Source organism: Harpia harpyja, chromosome 4 (genome assembly GCF_026419915.1).
Source record: "Harpia harpyja isolate bHarHar1 chromosome 4, bHarHar1 primary haplotype, whole genome shotgun sequence".
Classification (NCBI taxonomy): Eukaryota; Metazoa; Chordata; class Aves; order Accipitriformes; family Accipitridae; genus Harpia; species Harpia harpyja.
Genome location: NC_068943.1, coordinates 15,084,443 through 15,096,712, shown reverse-complemented (window position 1 = coordinate 15,096,712; position 12,270 = coordinate 15,084,443).

The window sequence follows — 12,270 nt, the reverse complement described above, 5'->3', positions numbered from 1 at the left end:
ATTGCTTTACAGCTTGCTCTTTCTTCACTTGTCTGCAAGTCCATGAAGAATCCAAATTTACTGTATATGGTGCATTTTACATAATCAGGTACTTGTTCTTTGTTCTGTGTTACCACTAAAGCTGGTTTTGTCGAGCTCCAGATCTGCATTTTTTTAAGTGACCACTGGTGAGTTGTTTAGAGCTATGGGGTCTCCATCATCAACCTGTACCTTGACTCTAACCATCCCGTGCCTGTACTCCTCTCCACTGCATCTTGTGTCCCCACTTCTCAAGGCATCTGCTTTCATACCAGGCCTGTATTTCTTCATACATATTTTTGTTAGAGTCATAAAAAATTTCTTGTACACAGAAAAACTACTGGTTACTATTATCTCTATAAAGCTTTGGTTATACCATACGAAAAGCAAAACCTCCGAATTAGGAGTAGCCAACTCATCATTAGAAAAATTGCAGTTACAAAAATTGCAGCTAAACCAAGTGAAAACAGAGTTCCAGGTAAGACAAGAAAAGTTCAGAAAAAGAAATAGAAAAAACAAGTTTCAGTCCTGAGGCCTTGCAAACTCAGTACAAAGCCAGTGGCCTACTACCAGCAATGGCAATACATTTTCTCCTGGGTTGCAGGATGATCATGCCACATCTGTGTTCAGGCCTCTTAAGAAAGTCAATAGCATAAGACTGCCACCTCCAGCAAGCTGTTTATTTCTTAGGTGCTGAAGCTTGCATCAATTTAATGTGGTAATTAAGTTTTTAAGCTAAGCTGAATGAATACAGGTCTTTATGCTCCCTTAGTGCCAATGTGACAACGACAGGAAATGAGTAGCAGGGGATATAAAAGAGGCAAAATCTAAAGGATTATACAAACAAATAGCAGATTCTTTTCAAGACTGCTGGTTTGGTTTCTAGAAGAGTAGGATCATACCAAGCTGGAATGAAAATACAACAGCAGGGCAAACTGGAAGGTATTTGCCTTCAGACTTTGCTATCTGGAGAAGTATCAGTCATTTGTAAAAGTAACATTAATTTGATAATTCAGTGACTGTCAGTCTCACAATACCTTGGTGAATGAACCAGGCAGGTTTTGTGACATCTATTTTGCATACGTGCAGGTAAATGAAAGGCTAAATATTTAGATGGTAGTAGGTATTTAAGTAAATTTAAATAGTCATGTGTCTATAGTGTGAGTGCACTGGAACCATGCTCCTATGTTCAGGCTTTTTTCTGGATGGATAGGGGCTGTTTCTTTACCAGTAGTCGCAGTCATGTATGGTATGCTGCCCAGTCAGCGTGTGCAGCTTGACCAACTCAGAGTATGGGCAAGTGGAGTTTGGACCTACCTACAGGAGCCTTCAGAGACTTAGCCTGTGCTTAACTTGCAAGACTTTGGTTAGGTTATGCGGTAAAACTCGTCTGCACACCCACAAAGATGCCTAGAGAGACAATGGCAGAAGGGGGAGCCCAAATAATCCTCTGCCAGTCTACTCCCAGGCCTATCCCCGGAGCCATCAGCCCCTCACATACTAAGCTGAGTAAAAGAAAGAAAAATGCCCAAGTTTTTATAACAAAGTCTACTCTCCCTTTCATTATTTTTCTAGAATAGGGGAAAGGGATTTTTAAATGAGTATCCCTGTTTTTTGAACACTCCTCAAATCTTTATTCCTATCTTGCTAAATTCAGTGCTGTAAACAAAAGTCAAAACAAAGACAATCAATCATTTTCAAAATAGCAAAAAACCTCCAACAAATAAACCTTCCAAACAACAATAATTTTTGACCTCAGAATTAAACCTGATCTATTTTATGTTATCATCTGATTCAAGTAAAAAAAGGTGATTCTCCTGCTGTATTCAGCCTTGGTGCAGCCTCACCTGAAGTACTGTGTGCAGTTCTGGGCCCCACAATTTAAGAAGGATGTTGAGGTCCTTGAATGCATCCAGAGGAGGGCAACAAAGCTGGTGAAAGGGCTGGAAGGCATGTCCTATGAGGAGCAGCTAAGGACTTTGGGCTTGTCTAGTTTGGAGAAAAGGAGGCTGAGGGGCAACCTCATTGCTTTCTACAGCTTCCTGAGGAGGGGATGTGGAGAGGGAGGTGCTGAGCTCTTCTCCCAGGTACCCAGTGACAGGACATGTGGGAATGGTTCAAAGCTGTGCCAGGGGAGGTTCAGACTGGACATTAGGAAGCATTTCTTTACTGAGAGGGTGGTCAAACACTGGAACAGGCTTCCTAGAGATGGTGGTTGATGCCCCAAGCCTGTCAGTGTTTAAGAGACATTTGGACAATGCCCTTAATAACATGCTTTAACTTTTGGTCAGCCCTGAAGTGGTCAGGCAGTTGGACTAGATTATCATTGTAGGTCCCTTCCAACTGAAATAGTCTAGTCTATTCTAATGGAGAATTTCAGAAAAACATTTTAAGTTTGACTTTCATTTACACTGAAGTGTTGGAAGAACATATGAGGAAAGAGATAAGGCCTTCAAAAGGACAAAACGTGCATTTACTTTCACTTAGAAGTTCCTTGATACTGTACAACAGGTTAACTGTCCCATCTTATAAATAGGAATAATTTCTATTGTCTCTTCTATGCAGGCTTTTCCTTTTATCACTAAAGCTATTGAAGTGTCTTGCATTGACTTCAGTGCGTTGAGGATGAACCAGATTGCATCCAGAAATTTCAAATGCCTTTTCTTTGAAGTGGAAATTGCACTTTGAATAGTTAGGTGACAACTGTTTGGGATATTTTCTTCTTTTTTAATAAGCTGTATTATTTACTTTATTTCCTTGTTACAGCTTTCTTTTCCCACTGCTGCTTCTTTCTTGTCAATGCAGTGTAGGTCTGAGTAAAGCAGTGGGGTTTTTATCAGTTTCTCTGAAGGCAGCTGTTAGTCAGGGGTAATCCTATTTATTCTAATAAGTATCCTTTGACTAAAAATACATTTCTCCTCCTTCCATGAATTTGATTTTGCTCTCTTCCATATGCAGCTGATGACAAATGCTGTCAATATTAAGTTGCTAGTTTCAGTCCATTATGGCTTTTACATATTAGGAGCAAGATTCCATTGCTTCTAGTAATTTGTTCTATCATTTAGATTTGTGCACTTTTTTACAAAGTGCTTTATCAAGTGAACAGCAATGTAGAGGACAACACAGAAAAAAAGCCAGACTGAAAAAGAAAGCAAATAATTAATGAAAAGTGTTCAATTATGTGTAAATTACTCCTTATACTGCCCAGAAGTAGTCTGAAATCACGGTTGCACTTATCAGTGCAAACAAAGGAAACACAGGAGTGGAGATCACAAGGCATAGTTACATTCCAAGCTTACTTGTAAAAATCACTGTGAGAAATATTGTGAAAATATTGTGAAAAGCCTTTGCTTTGAATTTATAGGTCTCTAATGAAATAGGATTCTGTTTATCCAACCTCCAAAACAAAGTAGATAATATGTACTCTTAATTTTGCACTGAGTTTGCATCAGTAAGAACCTGTTAGATTAGGTTCTTAAGAAACTTGGATTGCAGCTGATGTAGTCACATGTGTCCCTGACATAAATCCCACTAATAGTCAGGAATCAACAAATGAACTCTCCAAAAAATGTATAACCTAATTGTCTGAATGTATGCTTAATAAAACACTTGTATATTCTTCATAAATTCAGGAGATATATTTATATAAAAACATATAACTACCATCAGTTTCATAACTTTCAGTCTCTAATGGAGTGCTAATTAACAAAAAGTCCTCATCAATTGAGTTGGGTTTGGATCTTTCTGCCCATCTGAACCCTGTGATCCAAAGGGGCCCAACTCCCTATTTCCTAGTCAGACAATATTTATTTGCTCATCTTCCCTTCACATACACATGGCAGAGGAATGTGAGAAAATTCAGAATGTGTGTTATAAATTACAACATAATTCAGAACCTTCTGAGGTTGTAGTTAAATTTATCTCTGGCAAAACTGAAGGTGTCTGGCTTTCTATACAAAAGTATAGAGCGTATCTTTCAGTAGTTTTAGGAATAGAGCAAGACTTATTTCCACACAAAAATCTTTACTGGTGGCTTGGCTAAATGCTCCATTAAGTTAAAACCCCCAGATTTTATTAATTATGTCTTACTTGACAAACAATGCTTTAAATGACGGGAAATAATGCTTTCTAAAATAGACCAAGTTTCCTGACATCAAAACCTTTGAAAGTAAGTTCTAGAGGGTTCACAAAATGCTTCCAGTCCTCTCATCCATAACATGACTTGCCACACACTTAAATATTCTGACACTCATACCCTTTCCTGCCAGCAGATAGGAAAACTGTATTATTTTTCTCTCTCAAGTCTACATTTAACTTTCTGTTTTTAATAAAATGCTTACATCCCTTTATGCAAATTTTAAGTTTTTAATAAGAGTGATCAGATTTAAGGAGAAGACTGACCTGGGAAAGGATAAGTAATTGCCACTTAATGGAGGGGAGGATTGTAGCTTTGCTCTTCCCCCATAAGATCTACATTAAAACAAACAAACAAATGAACAAACCAACCTGTTGAATCTGAAAGCAGATTTTTGATCAAGAATTTATATGACTGGATTTGGTGGAATTATCTGAAGCTTTCTGAAGACATATTTGGCTTCTTTGGAAAATATTAGACACATTAAATAGAAGACAAATACTTGCATTTAAAATAATGCTGCGATTCTTCATGTAATTTGGAAGAGGAAAGTTAGAATTCTACATCCTTCTGTTACATCATAAGTTGCTTCATCAGAACTGGACTATATTTCCTGTCATAAACCCCTTTTGCTGTCTCCTAGCCAGTTCACGTGGCTCAGTTATCAATGGTAGAAGTCTCGACAAGGCACTGAGCCTAGAGGATGGAACAGGAACCACCTTCAGTGCACTCTGGCACTATTTCGAATGACTATAGGCCTGCTTGCAGTTATGAAAAAACATTGTGCCAATTGTGTGAAAACTGAAGAATTTGTTTTTCAGACCTTTTTGAAGATTTTTTTTCTTCTAGAGAAAGCCGAATTTAAAAATAAAACTATGTTTTCTTAAAAAAACCAAAACCCAAGAAAGCAGCTTTCTAATGAACCAAACAAAGTTAGGGACATTTCAGTTTCCCTTCATTTAAAAAATGTAATCTTGGTTATAACAAGTAATAGAAACATATAATTTCTTACTGAATATAATATACTGAAAAAATGGATGTTATTTTATACTTTGGGAGTCACAGATATCTCTTTTTCCTGTGTATAAGCAGTAACTAGAGGCTGACATTCCATTAAATCCCAGTGAGAAGTTACTACTACAGTAGGACAGGAATACTACACTAGAAGTTGATTATAATTGAGAAAAAACCCAGTTTATCTGTAGAAAGAAATAAAATAATCATATTGTACTGAAAATGTCATAACTACCATGAAGATGGAGAGAAAAGCAACAACACCTAACAGAGGCCAATACTGTGGAAAATTTTACCAAAGGAACTTAATTCTAAGTAGATGTAACAGTAGCTTGAAAAAGCATTTACAGGTTTTTGTTTTGTCTGGGGTTGGGGTTTTGGTTTTGGTTTTGATTTCGTGTGTGTGTGTCTGTTTGTTTGCTTGTTTTTATTCTTGAGGGGAAAGGTTATCTGCAAAGACTTTTGGGAATATCAACTGCATAAAACTTGAAGTGATTGCATATTCATTCCAGCTGAAGAAGGGTTGTTTGAAGAGTGATCAGTGATTTAGGTCATAGAGATGCTAAATTCCAACAAATCTCAGAGAAACAAGATTGTAGTAAAAACCTTCTTGACACCTGAAGTACGGTCCTAGACACTACACTTTTAGTATGTAGCTTGGCCAGAGGAACACATAAAATTAGAAGCCATTAAAAAAAAAAATATTGAAAACCAAACCAAAACAAAAAAACCCTCTTTCGTTCCTTGGTTTCTTTCTAGTAAGACACACAGTCCTGAAACTTTCTTCTGGATTTCTACGGTAATATAATAATGTTTTGGACTTGCCTTTCTCTTCTCACACACAGATCTCAAGTGCTTTACAAAGACAAAGAATCCTGAGTGGGTCCACTCCACAAGAAGTGCACTGAGGTTAACTATACTACATTTCAGTCTTCTTGCAGAATGAGCTGAAAATCTGCGCGTGACTGTTTGCCACGTGTTATTTGTGTTTTCAGTCTGTTGCATGATTGTTTGTAGGAAAGATTGCCTATTGCTGTTCCATTCCATGTCCCCAGGCCCCTCCAGAAATGGAAAGGCTATTTCTCAGTGGAGTTCTGGGGTTAACTATTTCAATACAGCAGAAATAAAATAAAATTAAAATAGCCAGCCACAGGGAAAAAGCGTGGTGTTTGAGGAAGAAAGCTGACACTTTGCTGCTCTTTTTCAGTTCCTTTCTTAGGGCCATCTTCAGCTTTCAAATATTTTCATTATGTACGTCTCAAGGTGAACTCTATACATGGACCAGAAGGGAAAATCTGTCTGTTTTCCCTTATTATTACAATTTGTTGTCTTCTTTTTTACATTAATAATGTTGCTAGTCAGTACTAGCGTATATACGTCTGAAAATGTTACAGTGCAACCTGGAATATGTAAGTTGTTTCACAAAGCATGTAACATTAAAATCTTCATATGTCAAATTTTCAGATGACAGAGAAACTTTAAAAGAAAATCTCCAGTAATTTAGATTTTACAGTGAGAGATCCTCAAGGCTAAGAATGCCTTTTTTTTTTTTCCTATTGGAGTCTGAAATGAAAATCAAAATGTACTTTTAGCATCACTTGGTAAGTATCATCCCTCTTACTAAACTACCACTCAGTTTGATGCATATAATTAATTTTTAAAGATGTGATGAAATAAAAACCTTAACACTTTCATAAGGACTCTAAATTCAAGAATCAAAAAAAAAGTACGAATTAATATAACCCCATATAAGCAGCTTTTCTTGACTAATTTACTTTTTTTCCTTCATCAGGATGGAATTAATTTAATTTGAAATATTTTAGCAATAGTTTTTCTTTTGCTGTACAGAGCTTGATTATTAATCAAGCCCAACTGCCTGAAGGGGTATTTTCAGAGATGAGAACAGTTATTCAGTTTTGAAAAAAAAATTTTGATCTTGTGTTTTGTTATGTTTGTTTTTCATTTTTTCCTACAACAAAAAAGAAAAGGAGTTTTTTCAATTACTCTGTGAAAATGTATTTTTCCTCTAATCATTCCAAAGAGAAATAATGCCTAAATTGTGCTTCCCCCCGCCTCTTATTTCTGTATCATATTAGTTTTTCTCACAGCTCAATTTCTGTATGGCTCCATTGGGTAACTATATATTTTTCCTAAAACAGAGGTGATTACATTTTCTACACACTGCTATCTTTGATGACATTTATCTCAGAAGTAATCTTTTTGGAGATAATTGGACTTTAACTGTCATCATCAAAAATGCTTGAAGCATCTTTAGACACAGCATGGCATTCTTCTGTTATGGACCTGCTCTTAGAGTTCAGCATCGCACTTCTGGAGGCTCTGATTCTGTATCAACATACACATACCTGCCTTTCTTTGCTATGCAGCCCCTACTATTTTACTCAAATGCTAGACTGAAAAAAGTAGTGGCAACCCATTGCAATTGCATAGCTAGCCAACAATGAATAATTTAATTAGAATTCATTACCATAATTCTAAATATGATAAGATAATATGGCATTAAACTGGATATAATTATGTCATTTTAATGCTGAATGGTACCCAAATGCAGTTAGTTTATATATATATTTATATATAAATATATAAGTTTAGATTTATATATATAAAATGTATTTTCATATGTATATATAAAAATAAGTCTAAACAAAAAGGTTTCACTAGTTTAGGAAATCCAGTCTGTCTGGTGCAAATTTCCAGCATGCCTGATCTGTCATGTTTGCTCTGTAAGCACCCAAAATCCTTCTTATCTTTAGATATATTCCATACTTGCTGAACACAGATAATTACCATTTGATTCTGCTCTAAAGCCTAGAAAATGGCCAGTCTACTTCTTTAACTATGAAATAAAAGGTTTTTTTCCCCTCTGCTCAGTACTTTATCAAATGGTCTGTGCTTCACCCTTAAGTACATTATGCATACAGGGAGTGATTAGTCTGGACACAGACACCTGCACTATAGCTGTCCATATGCAGCTAAATGAATCCTACCCAATATGCCTAGAAGAGAACATACCAGCTTTTGTAACTTTTTCTGTCATAGGAAGCTCATTCCCAACATTACACCTAGGAACTTTGCAGCTTTGCTCTTTTGGGGCACTTTGGGATTAAAAGGCAAGATTCTGGAGCTTCATTATGCCAAACTTCCTCTACTATAGAACTCCATCCACTGTGCAGCTTACAGCCACCTGGTGAAAGCCATGAACATCTCCATGATATAGGAATCTCATAGAGAGAAAGGAGCAGGCTAAACAGCTTGTTCAAAGCAGAACTGCAAACATTTAACATGTTCCATGACAGATTTAACAGTTATAACTGCTGGTTGTCAGTTCTGTACTTGAACCAAGATTTTAAGGATTGAATTCTAGAGAAACATAAGAAAAATAATAAGGACGCAAATCTCACTAAAGGATGGATTCATAACTGGTGAATATTTGTAGATTATTCCTTGTTTTACCCAAATCATTGCTCATCCCTAATTTCAGCTTTCAGTCAGGGAAATACTGCTTGCCTCTCCGTTTCCAGGTACACTATTGAAGACATAAAATGAAAGTCTTTGGAACAATACTTATTCCTGCCCCAATTCATTTAACAAAAACTGAATGCAAGAACCTTTTTGTCTGACTTTTGCATGTTTGAAACAACGACCTTTCCTTCTTGTCCCCTCCCCCACCAATTTGATGGACTCTCAAAAACTGAAGCCAAAAAAAGATACTAATTTGCTCAGACATAACCATTACGAGCTTCAAACATAGCTTATAAATTGCATATAATTTGAAAGCTTTACTGGGATGATATGCACCTGCAAATTGTTAGCTAACACCCACAGGCACATTTTATGGCTCATGTTCTGGTCTTTTAACAACTCACAGTGCAGGCAGCTGGAAGAGTCTAAGAATGGTGAACGCCTGAAATTTGTCCTAAGTGGTGTTGACATTACAGCGACTGAAAGATGCAACAGCTCCCCTTCCACTTAAAAAGTTGTGCTTTTTTGCCTTTTTTTTTTTTTTTTTTTTAAGGAAAAGTGCCTCCTATCCAATCCAACAGAAAAACAAAACCAGACAAAGCGGTATCTCTGGGACTGCAAATCGTAGCCAACAATACAGCTGCAAAGTTATAAAACAGCCCCAGAAGGACTGATGATTATCACTGTCTGGCACCCTTCCAAGCTTAATGGCCTCCTCCTCATTGGAAAAAAAAGCTAAAATGTGTTCCACAAGTCATTCTTTTTGGGTATCTCCAGTGTATCTGTATGAATGGGAATACTGAAGCTGTGGAGTTTTTGAGTAGGGAAACACAGCCTCTTGCTATAGTATGAAAAACATTGAGCTACATAAGAATTCTTCATTTTTTTACATAAGAAGACTAAAGAAATTCTGGAGTCTGTTGGAAAAAAAAATATAAAAATCAACAATCACTTACTTGCACAGCCTGGTCTTAAAGGTGTGTAATACAACATAAGATCTAAGTGCTTTTAGATGATGAAATTCTATTATTATATTCCCTTAGAAGTATGGATTCCCTGAATTCTTTCATGTTGTATCTAAAATATAGTAAATAAATACATACATACATAGTAGGTGTTCTGTTTTGTATTAAACTGTATAAAATCAACAGCTGTGCTGACTGCAAAACTCCCATGGATTTTGATTTTCATATCTGTTAAACATTTTGAGTTAATTTGGACATAGTCATTCCAAATGTACAATATCTGCAAATAATGAATACCATAGAAAAGTCTTACTGAACTTAATAGAACTAAACCAACTTGTTTTCAAAAAATGAAATAGGAGTACCTTAATTTTTTTTCCTTAGAACTTTAGAACTTAAATGAGTGTTTCATAAAATTTTAAACTGACATCTAGAATTTGAAAGATAAATATATGACCTTTTTGCATTTCATAGTTTTAAAGATGCTACAAAATGTTGCAATTCTTTGTAGCAAATACATTTTTCTATATGAGAAATAATTTTTTTTCTCAAAAGAAGATGATTCAGGAAAAAGACATACTGAATAGACTACAGCCACTTGAAAAGCCTAGAACAGAGGTTCTATGTGCATCTTATGGAACCATCCAAGACAGAACAGAGAAAGAAGCAGGAGACGAGACGGAGGAGATGACAGCTCATTTGACCTGAAGAGAAGTTGCAATGTTTCTGCATTCTAAGGTATATTCTGTGGTGAGGGTCTGAGTGTGTCAAACACATTGAAAACTCTGGCCTCCCCAACACGTGTTACACTCACACCACTGAGAACCTGTTGTGCTGCTAGTACTTCCACATGAGAACAAAGTAGAAACCTTCTTTTCTTTTTTTTTCTCTCTTTTTTTTTTTTTTTAAGTAACAACTGTGGAATTGGCAGTAGCATAGGGTTTATTTTAGTTCCAACTTGCTTTAAATGCTCTCTCAGTTTGTTATGTGGTACAACATAGTTTTGTAGCTTAAACATACTTGGCAAATCCTCTCCTATTTGTTCAAATTGCCCCCCACCCACTACATACATAGCTAACCAACACTGAGCAAATACTTCCAACTGTCTTCATACCGGGCCAGAGGTCATCCCAATCGGAAAACAGGGGCTTCAGATGGTATTTCCTTTACGTCAGCTAATTACAACCATATGTTTTCTGTGACAGAAAGGGAGGTATGTAAGTATCAGACCCATTAGCCAGGTTAATTGCTCCTTCCACAGCTGATACTCTTTATGTAGTTTTTGTCCTGCAGTTTAGTATAGTCTGTGCTGCCTGGTTTTAATTATTTTGTTGTTGCTTCTGCCCTGCTATTTTGTTTATTGCCAGCAGTGATTTGTGAGCCATGATACGGGGATTCAGCTATTTATGTCTGATAGCTAGGAGAGTGTTCTCTCTACCGAATCTTGCCGGGCAATTCTTGGCTTTTTCCTGCTGTTGCCTTTGTTAGGATGGATGATTTGGAGTGTAAGCAACAGAGGATCCAGGATGATGATAAGAAAGACACAACATGTATGCATCCAATTGGGGCGATGAGGAAGAATTTCACAATTCATCACCAGGATTCCCCTCAGCCCACTACACGAAGGAAATCTAGTGATCCAGATGATCACTTTGGTGTAGGTCATGTACACATGAATGAAATCTCCTGGCATTCAAGAAAACAAAAATGATGTTTGTGAAAACCACACTGAGCTTCAGCTTCAGAGTGTTCTCGATTTGACCGTTGTGCTTGTGTCTTCTCTGAAGACACTTAGAGGCTCTGGAGAGGTAAGACGTCCCCATTTTCCAAACCATGAGCCCCAGGGGGGACCCACAGGATCAAGGCAAACAGGATTTGCTCTACACCGGTAGCCTCACGCACACACTCCAATACCCACATTCTTAACATTGCATTTTGCCACCTGTACTCAGCATGTTGTCACACAGTCATTAACTTGGAAAACTAACAAGAGCCAAACAAAAACCTCTAGAACAAATGAGTTGCCATAAGAAAACAATTAAAAAGTCACCTGTTGTGAAAAAACATATTTAATCTAACATGGGTAGAGACCACCCAAGATTAGCCAAAAGTTGTGTCTTTCTTCTCCTCTCCTCTCCCCAAGCCTGTTATTTGCAATACAGGTGCATTTATATGAATGACTAATTGTGAAGACTGGGATGATGATCTCATCTCAACAGCTTTGGCTGTCTGGATATTACATAAGATAATAAACAGTGATTAGTTAACAAACACTTTTTAACAAACTAAAGAGCAGGAGCAGATAGCAATATATTTATCTTTGTGTTTTAAAATATTTCCTTATTTTTAAACTAAGCCATAGATATGACAATATGGAATGTGATTTCTTAAAACTATGTGCACAAAATTAATTTTATCCAGGTAGATAATCCCAGCACAATCTTGTGATAGAGACTTCAGGATCAATCCCCTGAAAACTCAATCTGATTGCAAAATTTATTATCTATAGTACATTTTATGTTTAGGATAAAACTTTGGTCAGGGTTACAAACACTTCAGTAGTAGTGTTGGAGCCTGTTTGGAAGCTAAAATGGTTATAGTATGCCAAATGAAATGAATTCTGTTGAAATGTTGAAATTTAACCCTTAAATAGGT